The sequence below is a fragment of the Aedes albopictus genome, chromosome 1, assembly GCF_035046485.1.
Source record: "Aedes albopictus strain Foshan chromosome 1, AalbF5, whole genome shotgun sequence".
Taxonomy (NCBI): domain Eukaryota; kingdom Metazoa; phylum Arthropoda; class Insecta; order Diptera; family Culicidae; genus Aedes; species Aedes albopictus.
This window is the reverse complement of record NC_085136.1, coordinates 235,953,720-235,968,435: the sequence shown is the minus strand read 5'-3', so window position 1 is coordinate 235,968,435 and position 14,716 is coordinate 235,953,720. Positions and strand designations below refer to the sequence as shown.

Genomic DNA, 14,716 nt, shown 5'->3' with positions numbered 1-14,716 from the left:
CCCAAGCTTCAGTGAGAAGCTTCCCAAGCTTCAGTGAGAAGCTTCCCAAGCTTCAGTGAGAAGCATCCCAAGCTTCTGTGGGAAGCTTCCTAAGCTTCAGTGAGATGCTTCCCAAGCTTCAGTAAGAAGCTTCCCAAGCTTCAGTGGGAAGCTTCCCAGGCTTTTCCAAGCTTCAGTGAGTAGTTTCCCAAGCTTCTGTGAGAAGCTTGGTAAGCTGCAAGTTTTATCTAAAGGTGCACATGTTTCAGAGTATGAGTAAGTTTAGCCAGACACAGTGAAAAGGTTTATGAACTACAGAAAAAAAAAACATGGCAAGTATAAGTGAGAAACTACACAAGCATTGATGAGTAGCTTTGCTACTTCATTGAGGTGCTTCGTAATTTGAGCTGTCATGATATGTGGTTTAAAGCATTTGTAAAGAGCATTTAAAACTTGAAGAAGATGTTCAATTCTGCACTTCTTTGCAAACCTCGGTGAGATACTTTGCATGCTCAATGAGAAGTTCTGCAAGCTTCAGTGGGCAGCTACGAATGTTTCAGTGAGAAGTTTCACCATTTGAGCTTGAGCCTTCTTGTTAAGCGATTTTGAGCTTCTGGAAGAAGCACTTCAAACATTCCTTCAATATATTTTTCGGAGTTTTCGAGCTTATATGAGCATTTTTAAACTTTTGTACACATTTTTTTAACTTCCGTGAGTGGCGTTTATAGGCCCTTGCGCAACGCATATCGAAGCTACTGCTAGAATTATTTTCTGTTTTTTTTTTTTTTTATGGAAAATGTTTTCCAGCTTGTGTGAAGCATTTCCGTGGTTTGGTAGATGTAATTTCGTTACAATGCTTTATTGTGACACTAATAGAACAATCATCAGTTCCATTCATCGAATTTGTCGCTTCATACCCGAACTCGATTCCGTCTTCCGGGGACGTCTAAAGCGTACGGTAATGTAAATGTTATGTTTCACTACCTCCGCTGCGCTGTCGCTGTCGCGTCGTCGCGCTCCGATCGCAGCGTGGTCCGGCGGGAATTAAATTTTATATTTTATGACCACGGTTTTCTGCCCGCGCGCGTTCCTCGATCATCGCCGCTGAGCTCCATAGACGCGGTTTTTGTGTATACGTTTACCACGCCTTTTGCATGCATGACAACTTAATTTTTTAGCCTTGTTCCTGCGTCGACTCGTTCGCAGAGTGGAATCCCGAGCAAAACTTTATCGAAATTCTTGTGAGCGGGCTCACGACGATTTATCCAAACGTTCTTTTTTTCGGGTCATTCAATTTCACGAGATTAGAACGGATCGCCGTTTTTGATGGAAATACCTATTTACATACAGAAGGGGAGGCAGTCCGCGCGATCAGCTCAACCAAAATGTGTTTATTGAACTTTCGGGGAGCGTTCGTACGATCGCGATCGTCATTCCACGATCCGAACGGACGGCGGAAACCGAAAGACGACCTAAACAAACGCTGTGATCGGATCGGATCGGATCGAATCGGCGTGGCCCAGTCGACCGCTTGTGTGTGGAATATATTATTATTAATGGGAATGGGAGGTAATTGATGATGAAAATGAGATGATATTATTCGGCATGAAAGGCTATAATTTATTTATAATTTTAAGACATATATTTTCCGGAGGGGACCCGGCGAGAGTTCTAGGCGATCGGATCGGTGTCGGATTGAGCGCGCGCAGCGACGGGCGACGGGGCTTCCAATCATCAAATCAGAGCGAACGAAAGAACCTGATCGCCCGAAGGCATCAGATCATTAGCCCGATTGTTCACGACGATGATGACGGTCGTCGTCGTCGTGGACGAGCGGAGATCACCCGAGGGAGAGAAAGGTCACGCATCACGACGCGACGGCAGGGAATCGGGTCCACCGAGCTGTGAGCTGTCTGTTTTCACAAGCGGTCATTACGCATCGTATACCCATTCGCCTTCTCCTTCCGGATCTACTGTGGGCGCATCTGGACGAATCTTGGTTGGCGACGAACCTGAACTTTCGCCTTAATTAGGGTTGCCGAGGCAGTGCCGATGAATTGAGATATTACTCGGTGTCTCACTTCTTGGAAAATTCCCACTCCGTCGTACATGGACCGAAGACGAAAGTAAGCAATTTTTGCATGACCAGACCATCAGAATACGGGCTAGTAGTGCGATCTTGCATGCTAATTTGCACTCATTAAAATCCGTACGATCGTCGTCTTCGGTCATCGCCGTGATCGCATTCGGACCAACGACGACGAAGACGACGACAGCTACGGCGAATTTGCGGTTGTAAAATTAATGAGGCTGGTTCCTGTCCAAAAAAGGGACCCGGTAATAATTACTTGCTCGCCCGCTCACGTCCCCCTACTCTGAGGTTCGGCCGGAGATCGTAAAGTGATCGTGCAAGTGTTTTGCTGTAGCAGCCAGCGCACAACCGGCGCGGTTCGAATAAGGAGGCTAACCGCATCATCGGTGTAAAAGTGCGGTGTCTCTGCTTCGATCACGGTTTGCGGCTGGCTGGACAACACCAACAACAACGATGACCAGCAAGTGTTAAACGGGCTGAACCACAGATTGTACGGACGACTACACCCAGCAACTGACTGTTGGGTCTTTGTTGATGGCGTTTGGCGACATTCGGGAAGCGAGGAGACTTCAGAATGCACCCAAACTGGGCACAACCATTCTTTTTTTGTTAGTTGGGCAAGAACTGTATACATACGATAATGGATTACGTGACCTTGAAATCAATATTTGACTATATGATCGATCACTTATCGACCTTCATCACATCTCCCAAGATCGGTAAATCCATAATAAACGTGGCAACTTCCGTCATCCATACTCTGCTCATCCTCTTGTTCAATAAAAAAGGCTTCTACAGATCTCGCTTTGTAATGCTCTTCATTTACACGATCTACACTTTTCCAGACAAAATCCAAACAGTGTCCATATGTATGTATGTATGTATGTACAATCCATCTCCCACTGACCGGCAGTGCTTTTATGGAAGGAAAATGTCTGCGCCTATTTTTAACTTGTATCCATAGAAGCAAACACTTTTAGGGTGTGAACCATTTCGCTTATTCGTTTAACTTTTAGTTAAAATTTGACACTTCGATAGTTATTTTGAAAATAACCCTACTCCCGAGCAGGGTTAGTCTTGACAGCTCGATAGTTATTTTTTGTTCGCAACGATTTGGCTGCGTACTGTATTTTGTTCCAAATAACTACTCGTCTGTCAAATTTCAAATGGACCGCCGTCGTGGTTATTTTTTAACTTTTCGATGGCAAATAACTATCCAAGTGTCAAATTTTAACTAAAAGTTAAACGAATAAGCGAAATGGTTCACACCCTTAGTCCTGGAGATGGAAGTTGATAGCTCTACTACACGTCCAACGACCCATTTCAAGTATGACAGGGCTACCACGTACATCTTGAGGTCGTTTTCTGATAAAAAGACGTTTTTAATTAGAAAGATCTCACCAAGTTCTTCATAGTCTGCCGTGATGTAGTTGTATTCTTAATTCTCCAGCGGTGCAACAACGACCGAAATAGGATTGATTTCATTGCCGCGTTCACTTAAAACGACGTGGAGCGATCAACCGAGTCAGCGATTACTGGCATCACACCGAAACTCCCGAATGATATAGCGCATTTAGTTCACCACTGGACTATCGCACTAGTTTTCACGAGTGCGAAAACGCTAATAAAAGTGCGCATTTGCATCAAATCAACTCGGTGTCTTCAGAGCACTTGTTCACCATAGATTGAAGAAATAGTGCGCCGAAGACATCAACCTGATTTGATGCAAACGTGCACTTTTATTTACGTTTTCGCACTTATGAAGTCGCAGTTCGCAGTCCAGTGGTGAACTAAATGCGGTATACTACGCTGAATAATTACACGGTTAAAGTAGACACCCGTTCGCGGCAACGCTAACTTCGCCACCCACGTTTTTTTTTCACTGGTTTGTCAAAATTCACTTTGCTTCAACATTTATTCACAATTCAACATTTCAATCTAAGCAAAATCCACGCGTGACAAAACTTTCCGGGTGGCGTAGTACCGACCAAACCACCAGCGGAATCATGAAATTTGCGAACGCGAAGAAAACGTGACAAACAAAATAAAAACACACGCGTTCGCGGCAATGCATGCTGCGATCCAGTCTTCTCTGTGTTCATCTCTTGTGTCCTTAAATTATCATCGGTCCAAAACCCACAACATCCAAAACATGTAACTGAACTTCTGACATTTTTCTGTTGGTGTCATAATACCATCTAAGAGATAAACAAAAATACGTCAAGTTGGCCAGTTGATTGCAATAGAATTTTAAAATAATGAAGATTGCTTGTCAACTATTATGTATTCATCCCCCTACAAATACTATGACAAATATTCAAATTCGTTCAATTGTCCTATCGTTCCTACCTAGATAAACCATGTCATTTTCTCAAGCGTAGCTTAGAAATGTCAACCTAATCATACACAAGAAACGTTGGTCAGTTCATAAAAAGCAGACCCATTTTGTCCAAAATGTCACGTCGAACGCATTGACGTCAACAATGCGTTTAAGTGTTCGCACGTTAGCTTCGAATCTATCAGCACAATTAAGTGCTGCAAATCTCCTTCCCATTAATTCTTCGGTCGATTTTAATTGCTTTATTTAAAGAAAATATGATCAACTAACAACGTAAAAATGAAATGAAAAAGCGTCTATGACATTAATAAATTACTATTGTCGCGCTTATCTTTTATTAGAGTCCTGCGCTGCCGTAATTCTGCAAAGTGACGTAAGCGCCATTCAAAATGTCGATATTTTTTGGTATATTATATGTAATATCTGGTGTAAAAATAACACTGTGGTATGCCTGTTGTATTAGAATGCAAGATCTAGTCGTAATCTATCATCTATGGAAAGAAACTTAGAGGATTAGCAAGAGTTTTATGCATAATAACCAGAAAATGGACCAAAACTATCAATGTCGCTTACGTCACTTTGCAGAATTTGGGCAGTGCGGCGGTCGTACGCTCGCAAGGCATACCGCCGCATGACAGTCGCAATGCAAAACAAAAGAAAAAGTGTTCCCGCCAAAAACAAAAGCACGTGGGTTTCGCAAAGTGACAGATGTTTTTGAATGTATTTGTGACGAACGGCAAGAGTAGCTCAGTCGAATGAGTGTTCTTGCTGTCAAACCCCATATAGTGGAATTATATACTTTTAAATCTGGTGACGCTGTTATGATTAGTGACTGTCGCGCTAATATCAGAAGCCAGAGGCAAATAATCGCCATATTCTGATTTTTCTTGAGAGGCATAATAATCAAAATAAACCGAGAAACGTGGGAAATAGAGCCCAAACAACATTTTGAAGTCAGGTGGCTGTAAAAGGTTTCAAAACCTGTCACAAATCCTATAATGCTTTTATTAGGATTTGTAACGGTCATCAAAACCTTCTCAACTCCAACCGACTTGGAACTATTGCTTGGAAATAGACTCTAATGAACCCGGCGGTTCCTCCATGTTTATCGAACATGTCTGATGCATATGATCAGCTATACTCCATCTGCAGCAGCCGGTTCGTGATGAACCGTTGAAGGCGCATTAAAGTGTTAAAAAGGTGATATGTTTCACTAAAGAACACTACATTACAATAATCAGAATGAAACTCCTTTAGTTTAATACCGTCAACCCCTGCGAACTTGGATAAACTATGCCGACCTCTGTGTCGTAAACTAGAACTGGAATCTGAAAGTAACTTTCGAGAAACTTGTACAGGTACCCGGGTATCCCAGACGCATTGGCAATAGGAGCAGAGTTGATGTACACGTGCTGTAGTCCCATGTACGGGAGGCACATTGCAAGCAAGCTCCCAGGAGCACAGTACATTTTGAGACTGAAAGTTGTGCGCCTCATTTTTCTCAAGATGTGTCTCATGAGCTTTGTCTCATGCGCTGGTTAAATTAGAAAATTTCACGACAAAAACTTCCTAAACGAACGAGAATTGAAACCTTAACCTTTGCATTAAGAGTCCCTAGTCGTATCGCATGCACCAACCAGACACTTGTGTTGCGTACGGAAAAAAGTTGTTGAGGTTCTTCGTTACCAAGAAGTTGTTTTTCACCTTAGATACCAACAGCTCACGCAGCGCATGAGACGAGCTCCCCGGGAGCTACACTACCCGTCATAAGTACGGACTCACAAAAAGTATTGCAACAATATTGCATCACCCTGACTCACCTCGATATCTCCAAAACCTGAGGACTTATAAAGATACTGTCTTCAGGAAAGTTATTCAGAAGACCAAAAGCAACAACTTTTCTGAAGGCGGCAGTTTTGTAGGTGTTCTGGTTTTAGAGATATCGAGGTGAGTCAGGGTGATGCAATATTGTTGCAATACTTTTTGTGAGTCCGTACTTATGACGGGTAGTGTATGTGCCTAGCTCGCACCCACCAGATTTTCGTGAGCCTCCTAGCAGCGCAGCACACTGCGATTTTGAAGAGCTGGGAGACAATTTGGTGGGAGGCTCGCTGTCACATTTATGTACACATGAGCAATGGGTAACTCTGAATAGGAGACCAGCTGGCGCTATTAAACGCATTCCTTACATACTTACATCACTACCGCGCAAAAACGAATCCCCCTTCTCTTGGACTCAAGTGCTTTCTCGGCGATTTTTGTAACCGACAAGATAGCGTCTACGGTAGACCTCCCCTTCCTGAAGCCGTACTGGTTACCCGATAGACCAGTTTCGCCCTCGGTGAACCTCAGCATTCTATTGAGGATGATCTTCTCGAGCACCTTCCCCGCCATGTCTATCAAGCATATTGGTCTGTATGCTGACGGGTCTCCAAGTGGTTTCCCTACCTTTGGCAATAGAACCACCCAACTAACAATTGCAAGTCACAAACAAGCAAGCTTGCTGAATTGTTGCTTAATAATGGTAATGATAGCTGAACTAAAATTATGCTCTACACATTACTGTTTAAATGATTTTTCGATTGAGAAAGTAGTCAATGTTCGACTTTCCTCATCGGTATCAACTATGATAAATTAAAACACTTTTCAAACGTTTAACAAGAAATTTATTCGGCAAGCATTAATTCCTTAACAAAGGAGTTTAACAAAACATTTGTCTGCATCTTATTACGCTGATGTATCGATAAGCATATGCTCCTGAACAATGTGCTTTTCACTTGTCAAATAAACGCCTTCAGCCTGTCATAGTATGACTAGGAACTTTGTTCGGATTATGGGATAAATCATGGCTAAAACTGTTTAGACAACCAAGTTATTAAAGAACTAATATTTTAAACGAATCACATAAAATAAAACAGAATAGAATTATGTAGTTTAACATTGAGTTCCAAAAGACGTAATCAACGTAAAAATGAGGCATGTAACAAGATATCTTGTATCTTGATTATTATATTTTTTATCTTCTGCAGCAGTTCGATTGTAGGAGACACTTGGATCGATGCATTTGACATTGCAGTGCTGTCGTGTTTACTGAATATTGTTCCCCCAGTCACCTAGATAACCAAACAGCATTCAGAAGTCGACACATTTCAAGTATCCCTAAACATCCATATGCACTATTTATTGTACATAACATCAAGATTTCACAAAAGACAAAAGCATAAATAAAAAAATTGCTTAACGGATCTTCGACTGAGCATGAGAAGATAACCTGAACAGATGCTCTAAATGCACCATGTCCAAGACCATACCGCACCACATATTGTCATACATTTTTAAAGATCGATATTTAATAATAAAAATATAAACATATTCATATCGCAATTAGTACATCTGGAAACAATATCTTCAATAAGGACCAACACTTTTTGGCCGCATTCGATACAAGTTTTCTCACCATGCGATAAAAATACTGACAGCGAAATCAGAATGGAAAACACGTGTTTTGGGCTGAACAGTTGTTAAGTATAAGGCGTTGTTCAGTTGATTACCACGTGCTGTGCTAATTCACCACTGCTGAACACAAGTTCAGGAGTGACCATTATTGAGTCATGGGAAGATTATGTTTTGCTTTGGGTGCTGCATCTCACCATCTCTAGGATGGCGCAGATAGGAAGGCATGCGGCTGGCAATCGACAGGTCTCGAGTTCTAATCCGGACTTAGGTAATTTTATATGTAATTCTTATTTCATAACAGGTGTTCTCATAATAATAATAACAATTACTCTCGTGAGAGTTCAAAGTTTTTGCATTTCATTTATTTTCAGTCATTTTTGCCAAAGCTGAATAACAACTTTCCTGTACATTTGTAAAACGTTTTGAAGAACAACAAATTAAGTTGGTGCACAACATGATGCTTTATAACTTCTCCAAATTTGTGTGAACAAAACCCGAACATAGGTTGTACGTGAAAATAATTCAAATGTTATTCAACATTATGTTGAACTAATTCGTCATAATGGTGTTTGTTAAATGAGTGATTGTTAGTTGGGCAGGTTCTGCCTCTTCCAAGCTTCTGGGAAAACTCCCTCGTCCAGGCATTTCTGCATAGCAGACCTGAACATCTCGGGAGCCTCTGCAATAGCTACTTTTAAGGCCAGGTTCGGAACTCCGTCCGGACCTGGGACCTTACCTACGCTAAGGGACTTAGCTATCCCCGCAAGACCCACATCGGTGACCCTCTCCTCATAGCCAGACCCAGTCCCCGGCTGTCCTACGAAAGGAGGCCAAGGACTAGGATCATGACGCGGAAAAAGTCCTCCAATGATCCCCTCCAACATCTCTGGAGATTGCTATGTAGGAGTCATCACACCTTTCGTCTTGGCCATAACGGTCCTGTAGGCGTCACCCCACGGGTTCGTATTGGCACTCTGACAGAGACCCTCAATGCAGGCCTTTTTGCTTGCACTAATCTCGGTCTTAAGCGCGGCTTTTGCAACGGCGAACACCACCCGCCGTTCGTTTCGCTCTTCCTCTGATCGTGCTCGCTGCATCCGCCGCCTAGCCCGTAGGCAGGCGCTGCGCCGGTCCGCAATCGCGACGGTCCACCAGTAAGCCGGTGGCCTCCCATTTCTAGGGTGGACTCGCCTAGGCATGGTCGCATCACACGCACGTGAGAGCACCGCTACCAGCTCGTCGCCGTCTAAACCGATTAAGTTTCGCTCACGGCGGAGCGCCTCCCTAAATACCCCTTCGTCGAAGTATGATGTCTTCCACCTGCGAGGGCTTGGCCTTGGCCTAGCCGCCTCTTCTTCTATCCGCTGTCTGCTGTTGTTGTAGTCGATACTGTAGCGAACCGCCAGGTGGTCGCTGTGAGTGTAGCCATCATCTACTCTCCAGTTCGAACTACTTGTTAGGCCAGGACTACAAAAGGTCACGTCAATAATTGACTCCGCTCCGTTTCGATTATAGGTACTCTTGGTACCGACATTAGCCAAGTCGACATCTAAGATGGCCAGTGTTTCTAGCAGGATCTGACCCCGCTGGTTCGTGAAACGGCTTCCCAATTCCACGGCCCAGGCATTAAAGTCACCCGCTATTACCACCGGCCTCCGCCCTGTTAGCACGGTCGTTAAGCGGTCCAGCATTTGCGTGAACCGCTCGATAGGCCATCGCGGAGGCGCATAACAGCTACAGAAGAAGACCCCGTTTACTTTGGCGACCACGAAGCCCTCATAGGTAGTAGACACCAACTCCTGAACGGGGTATTTACCCGTCGTCCATATCGCCGCCATTTTTCTGGTCCCATCCGCGACCCAGTTGCCATTGCCGGCGGGTACTCGATATGGGTCCGATATGATGGCGATATCCGTCTTCCACTCAGAAACCGCCTGACGAAGCAGTTGCTGAGCCGCATCACAGTGGTTTAGGTTCAGCTGCGTTACCTGCACTGTAATTTGTTGTTCACTGCGGCTTTCTTGAAGGCCGGGCACCTTGGACCACCCATCGGATGTCTGTTGTTTGAGGATTTCCCGGTACAGATCATGCAGATGGGCGGACTCGTGCAGCTTTGGGCCTTATGACCTTCAGCGCCGCATCGTCTGCACAGTTTGCGCCTGTCAGGGCCTTTGCAGTCCCACGACTTGTGTCCTGATTCCAGACACCTGAAGCAAACCTCTGGTGGCTCGTGGAATGTCAGGTGACATACACACCAGCCCATCTTTATGCTCCCTACTTTTTGACGTCCGCCACAGGTAGCTGAACCAAAGCTATCTGTGTCCCTGCTGGCCCTTTCCGTAGCTTAACGGCTGTGGCGGCCACCTGCACATCGCACAGTTGCCGCAGTGCCGTGACGAGCTTTTCCACTTCGGTGATCTCATTAATGTCCTTGACCTTCAGAGTCGCCTCATGTGTCAGAGCCCTCACCTGCACACCCTCATCAAGGACCTCTTCTTCCAGCCTCTTGTAGGCGGCGCCCTTGTGTTCCTTCTGGCGCTTCAGCTCCAGGATCATCTCGCCCGTACCAGTACGTCTAATACTGCGTGCGTCGGCTCCAAGACCCTCAAGCTTGCCGTCGCTTCGCATCGCCTTCAAGACGTCCGAGTGCTTGGACTGTTCCGTCTTGATGACGATCGCGTCGCCTTTCTCGCGCTTAGCACCTGCCCTCCTACGCCTTGGCTTGGCGTCCTGCGCTACTACCTGCGGATTCGTCTTCTTCTTTTTCTTCCGCTCTACCTTCGTCCAGAGGGGGGTCCTCTCCTTGGATCACCCTGCTCTGTGGCTGCTGAGCAGTGCTGCAAATTTTCAACAGGCCTTAATGACAGCGATATTTTGCTTTTTTCATTTTCTCCGTTTTGGTTTTCCTGTCATTGTTGCTTTCCGATCAGCAACACGGGAGCGAAATGAAATAGATTCTCACGCTCGCACGCAGCGTGCTGTAAGCGAGAGCTGACAGGGCTAAATTTCCATTCAATTTTCTGTAGTTGAGTGTTTTCATCCGTGGTAGCGTATAGGGCAATCACTCTCACAAGCCACCGCATGAGACGAATGGCCTGCCAGCATGAGTAGTTGTGGATGATTGGGAATCGACCTTGTTGGGCCGCTCACGAATGGAGCTCTCGGACTCTGTCAGTTCTCACATCGAGGAACTGAAAACGACCGCCGCAGTCATTCATTTCCCACCATTCAGGGCCCACCAGCGGTCGCAACCCCTTGTTCCCATCGTTCCGGGACGGGCCAGCCTTTTCAGGCCCACCCTTCCCAGCTTTCCGGGAACCCTGGCTGGGGTCCGACCTTCCGGCATTATTACCGACTTTCGGGGTAATGATTCGCCTGGCTTTGCGGGCACCGCCAGACAGCTCCTCGCCTGACGGCTGCCCCGCCCGCTGCTGCGATTGCTTGCCCCGTTTGTCGCGAGCAGTCGCTTCCGCCTGTTTGGGACTACCTGCGAAGGAGAAGGCCTCCGTTTGGGTAAACTTCGGCACTTTCTCATCTGCAGGATCTGCTGCTGCAGCAGTCAGCAACGCAAGTGCCGCGTGCTCCTGCTTGGCATCGCCGATCGACACCCTAAGTCGAAGCAAGGCCGTTTTCAGGTTCTTGCTTATATTCGACTTAGTGGACGCAAAGTCGATGATTTTTCCAAGCTGCTGCTCAGCCACCTCTATTGCGGACCGTCCTTTGGTTTCTTGGTTGACGGCCCTCAACAACCACGCTCCGTCCATGACCTCCACCGGCTGGCTTGCCGGGAAGTGGGCTGGAGCACCCACGCTTGAGCTGCGTACGCAACTCCCAGCGCCTATCACCTCACTTCTCCTTGTCGGAGACCTCATCAACCCACTTCTTGCGAAGGGGTTGATCCCACCACTACTTCCACCTGAGTTCTGATAAGTTTTTTTTTTTGTATTTCATGTTTAAATCCCACGAGGCGCACGGGAAAGAAAGTCCACCACGCCAGAGCCCTGCGTTAACGCGGTAAGGGACAGCTTACTGCGGGGGGTGCCCAGGTACCCCACAGGCTCCGTTAAAGATCGAGCATCTTTTTCACCCCCTCGATCACTTATTCCTCAGCACGCTTGACACCTTGAATTGGGGTTAGTAGTTCGTCAGTGTTAGTAGTCCTATTCTTAGCCGGCGACTACGCGACTGACTCGCAAGCGGGGTGAGGGTTGCGTCAGGCCCCAGGACTTTCGTCCTTGCTGCCCCAAAACCCACCTCACATCAACATCGATATGTATTGGAGCCACGGATTTCATTCGTTATGCCTGTAAAAATAGGATTATGTATACTCAAATAAATTGAATTGGTTCTATATAATTGTTTATACTTTTCAATTTTATAGTATTGCTTTGTACTTACAGTAAAAACGAGACAAAATTGCTTCCTATTTGAATTCTCCACAAGTTGACTCGCCATGATGAAAAACCGTTGAAGTTTAACAGTCTTTTTATGGGTCATGTGTCAAAAGTTATGAAAATTGATAGAAACAGTAACGCAAATTCGTTTGAAAAATTACTTCAATTTCAATCGTATATATAACATATGAGATTATAATGTTTTGACTATTGCATTTAGTAAAAGATAGAACTACTCGATTCCCAACAAATATTACATTAAAGTGAATTACATTTGATTCGGTGATGTAAGCTTGGCTGCGAAATCTATCTCATAAATCAGATTTATCTAATGTGTGGGATACATATGATACGCAGGAAAAACACATCAGACTAACGTGTGCGCTTTTGGCTCAGCTCATAAGTCAAAACACATGAATCGATCGCGTCAATTTTTTTCAGTGTATTATTTGACGAATGCAAAAACAAGTGTGAAAAGGCAGGATTGAACTCAGGTTCGTTTCATGTTTTAATCAGAGGCGAATCTACATTCGTTCCAACATAATGGGTATAGGTCAAATACTTCAGTTATCGGCAAAGCAGGCTAAGGCCGCTGCAACAACGGCAGAAAGAATCATGTGAAATACTGAAAACACTGTTTACCGCTATAACAAGACATCCCTGCGTAAGCATATGTCAACAAACTGGTAATCGCCATCACCTGACTCTACGGATCAATTCGGATTTGGAGAGCAGCCGCCGCGGAGTGATTAAATTTCCATTAACCAAAACATCTGCTGGGCTGGTCGAATGGTGGTACCTTTCAGCTGGATGTTGCTCGAGTGCATCAACGCCGCAAGCGCACAGAGATTTAATGGAATAAACAAATCCGAGCTCCCAAAAGACATTAACAATGGAACGCACAAATTTAAGTACACACCAGTTTGTTCTATCCCCCCACCTTGGAAGCGTCTCCGTCCCTTCCGTCCGGTCACGATCGTGTGGATTGCCGGTGTGGTGTGTGGAAATACAAACAGAAGAAAATCCCAGCGTGCAATTTACCATAACAACAACCGGAGAACCTGGAAGAAACCAAAGACACCAAAGCCAACCAGATTAAAACGGCGAGCGAACGAACGAACGAGAAAGGAGAAGACCCCGAATGGAAACAGGAAAACAGAGCGAGAGAGATGAATATCTCAATTTTCAATTCTCAACAACTTATTTAAATTGATTAACTCGTATATGTAAATTAAATTTATTCGAGAGCGCATTTATTATTTCGAGTTTATTTCAGCCTCGTCTCTTCCCGTTGCGTCCTCACCTTGGGATGTGGATGGAGGCTAACCGTGGAGGCCGAGTGCAGGTTAATGGCAGAAGAGTTCAGCCCGCAGGAAACTTGTTCCGCTGGGAGGCATAAAATATCGATGCCTTTTAGATCGGGGAGCTTGTTTTGCTCTCGAAGTCTTGAGCGGGGACTTATCTAACTATGCGGACGGAGGACGGTACCGTCGTCACCGCCACCACCGACCGCTGCGCTGGCTGATCGAAGTCGAGCTATATTGCCCGAGAAGTCCGTCCAAGTACACCCACTCACTGAACGGACGACCGACGGACGGTGGACATGATTCCGAGTGCGGATCAAGAGGTTATTACACGAATCCGGTGCTTGTAATTTCTTAAGGCTTTGGATCATTTGGATCAGCTGCCTCCAGTTTGGAGATTGGTCGTAATTGATATATATCAGGCCGAACATTTCAATAGGTCCTATCTGCATTTGAGAGGCTCTCTTCATACACTTTCTCTTTCAATTATTGCTATGTAATGGTACACTTTTCAACTACTTTTGCAGTACAAATCAAAAGACGATTGATTTGACCATCGTTCTATGCAAGGAGATAATCATAATTCAAATGAATAGCTGAGATATTAACGAAAGAGAGGGAAACCAAAGAGAGCCTCTCTTCTGCAGATAGGACCTTTAGACATGTTTGGCCTGATATGTTCCAGCGACTTTAGGAGGAACCGTTCTGCTGCGGAAACTGGTTTGTTAGCCTTTTCTGAACACTCTACGCTATTGTGTGACAATTCGTTGTTACTCAATATCAAGAATACATCCGAATTGATCAAGAAGACGGTAAGGAATATCTGTGAGCTTGAATAGTTCCACTACCACTTATGAAACAAGCAAGAATAATTAGCTATCGCCGAGTCAACAAGATCATTCTGATAATGACGGGTTCGAATCCTAATCAGTTTAGAATTTACCATTTTAATATTTTTGGCACCCTTGGGTATAGAGTACCATCATGCTTTCCACACAATATAGTAATGCAAAGTGGTTAATTGACATAGAAAGCTTTCAGTTAACAACTACGGGAGTACCTAAAGAAAACAACGCAGAAAAAAACGAACCCGTACCTTCCGGTACTTGAACCCCGCACGGTAAAATGCAGAATTACACAAAGCAAACTGCCT

At 45.0% G+C, this 14,716-nt stretch overlaps 1 protein-coding gene across 1 annotated transcript in view; it reads left to right on the top strand.

Annotated features, from left to right (window-relative positions):
• The window catches only part of LOC109399837 (transcriptional activator cubitus interruptus), a 409,162-nt gene that overhangs the window by 266,026 nt on the left and 128,420 nt on the right, over window positions 1-14,716 (top strand). The window lies entirely within an intron of this gene.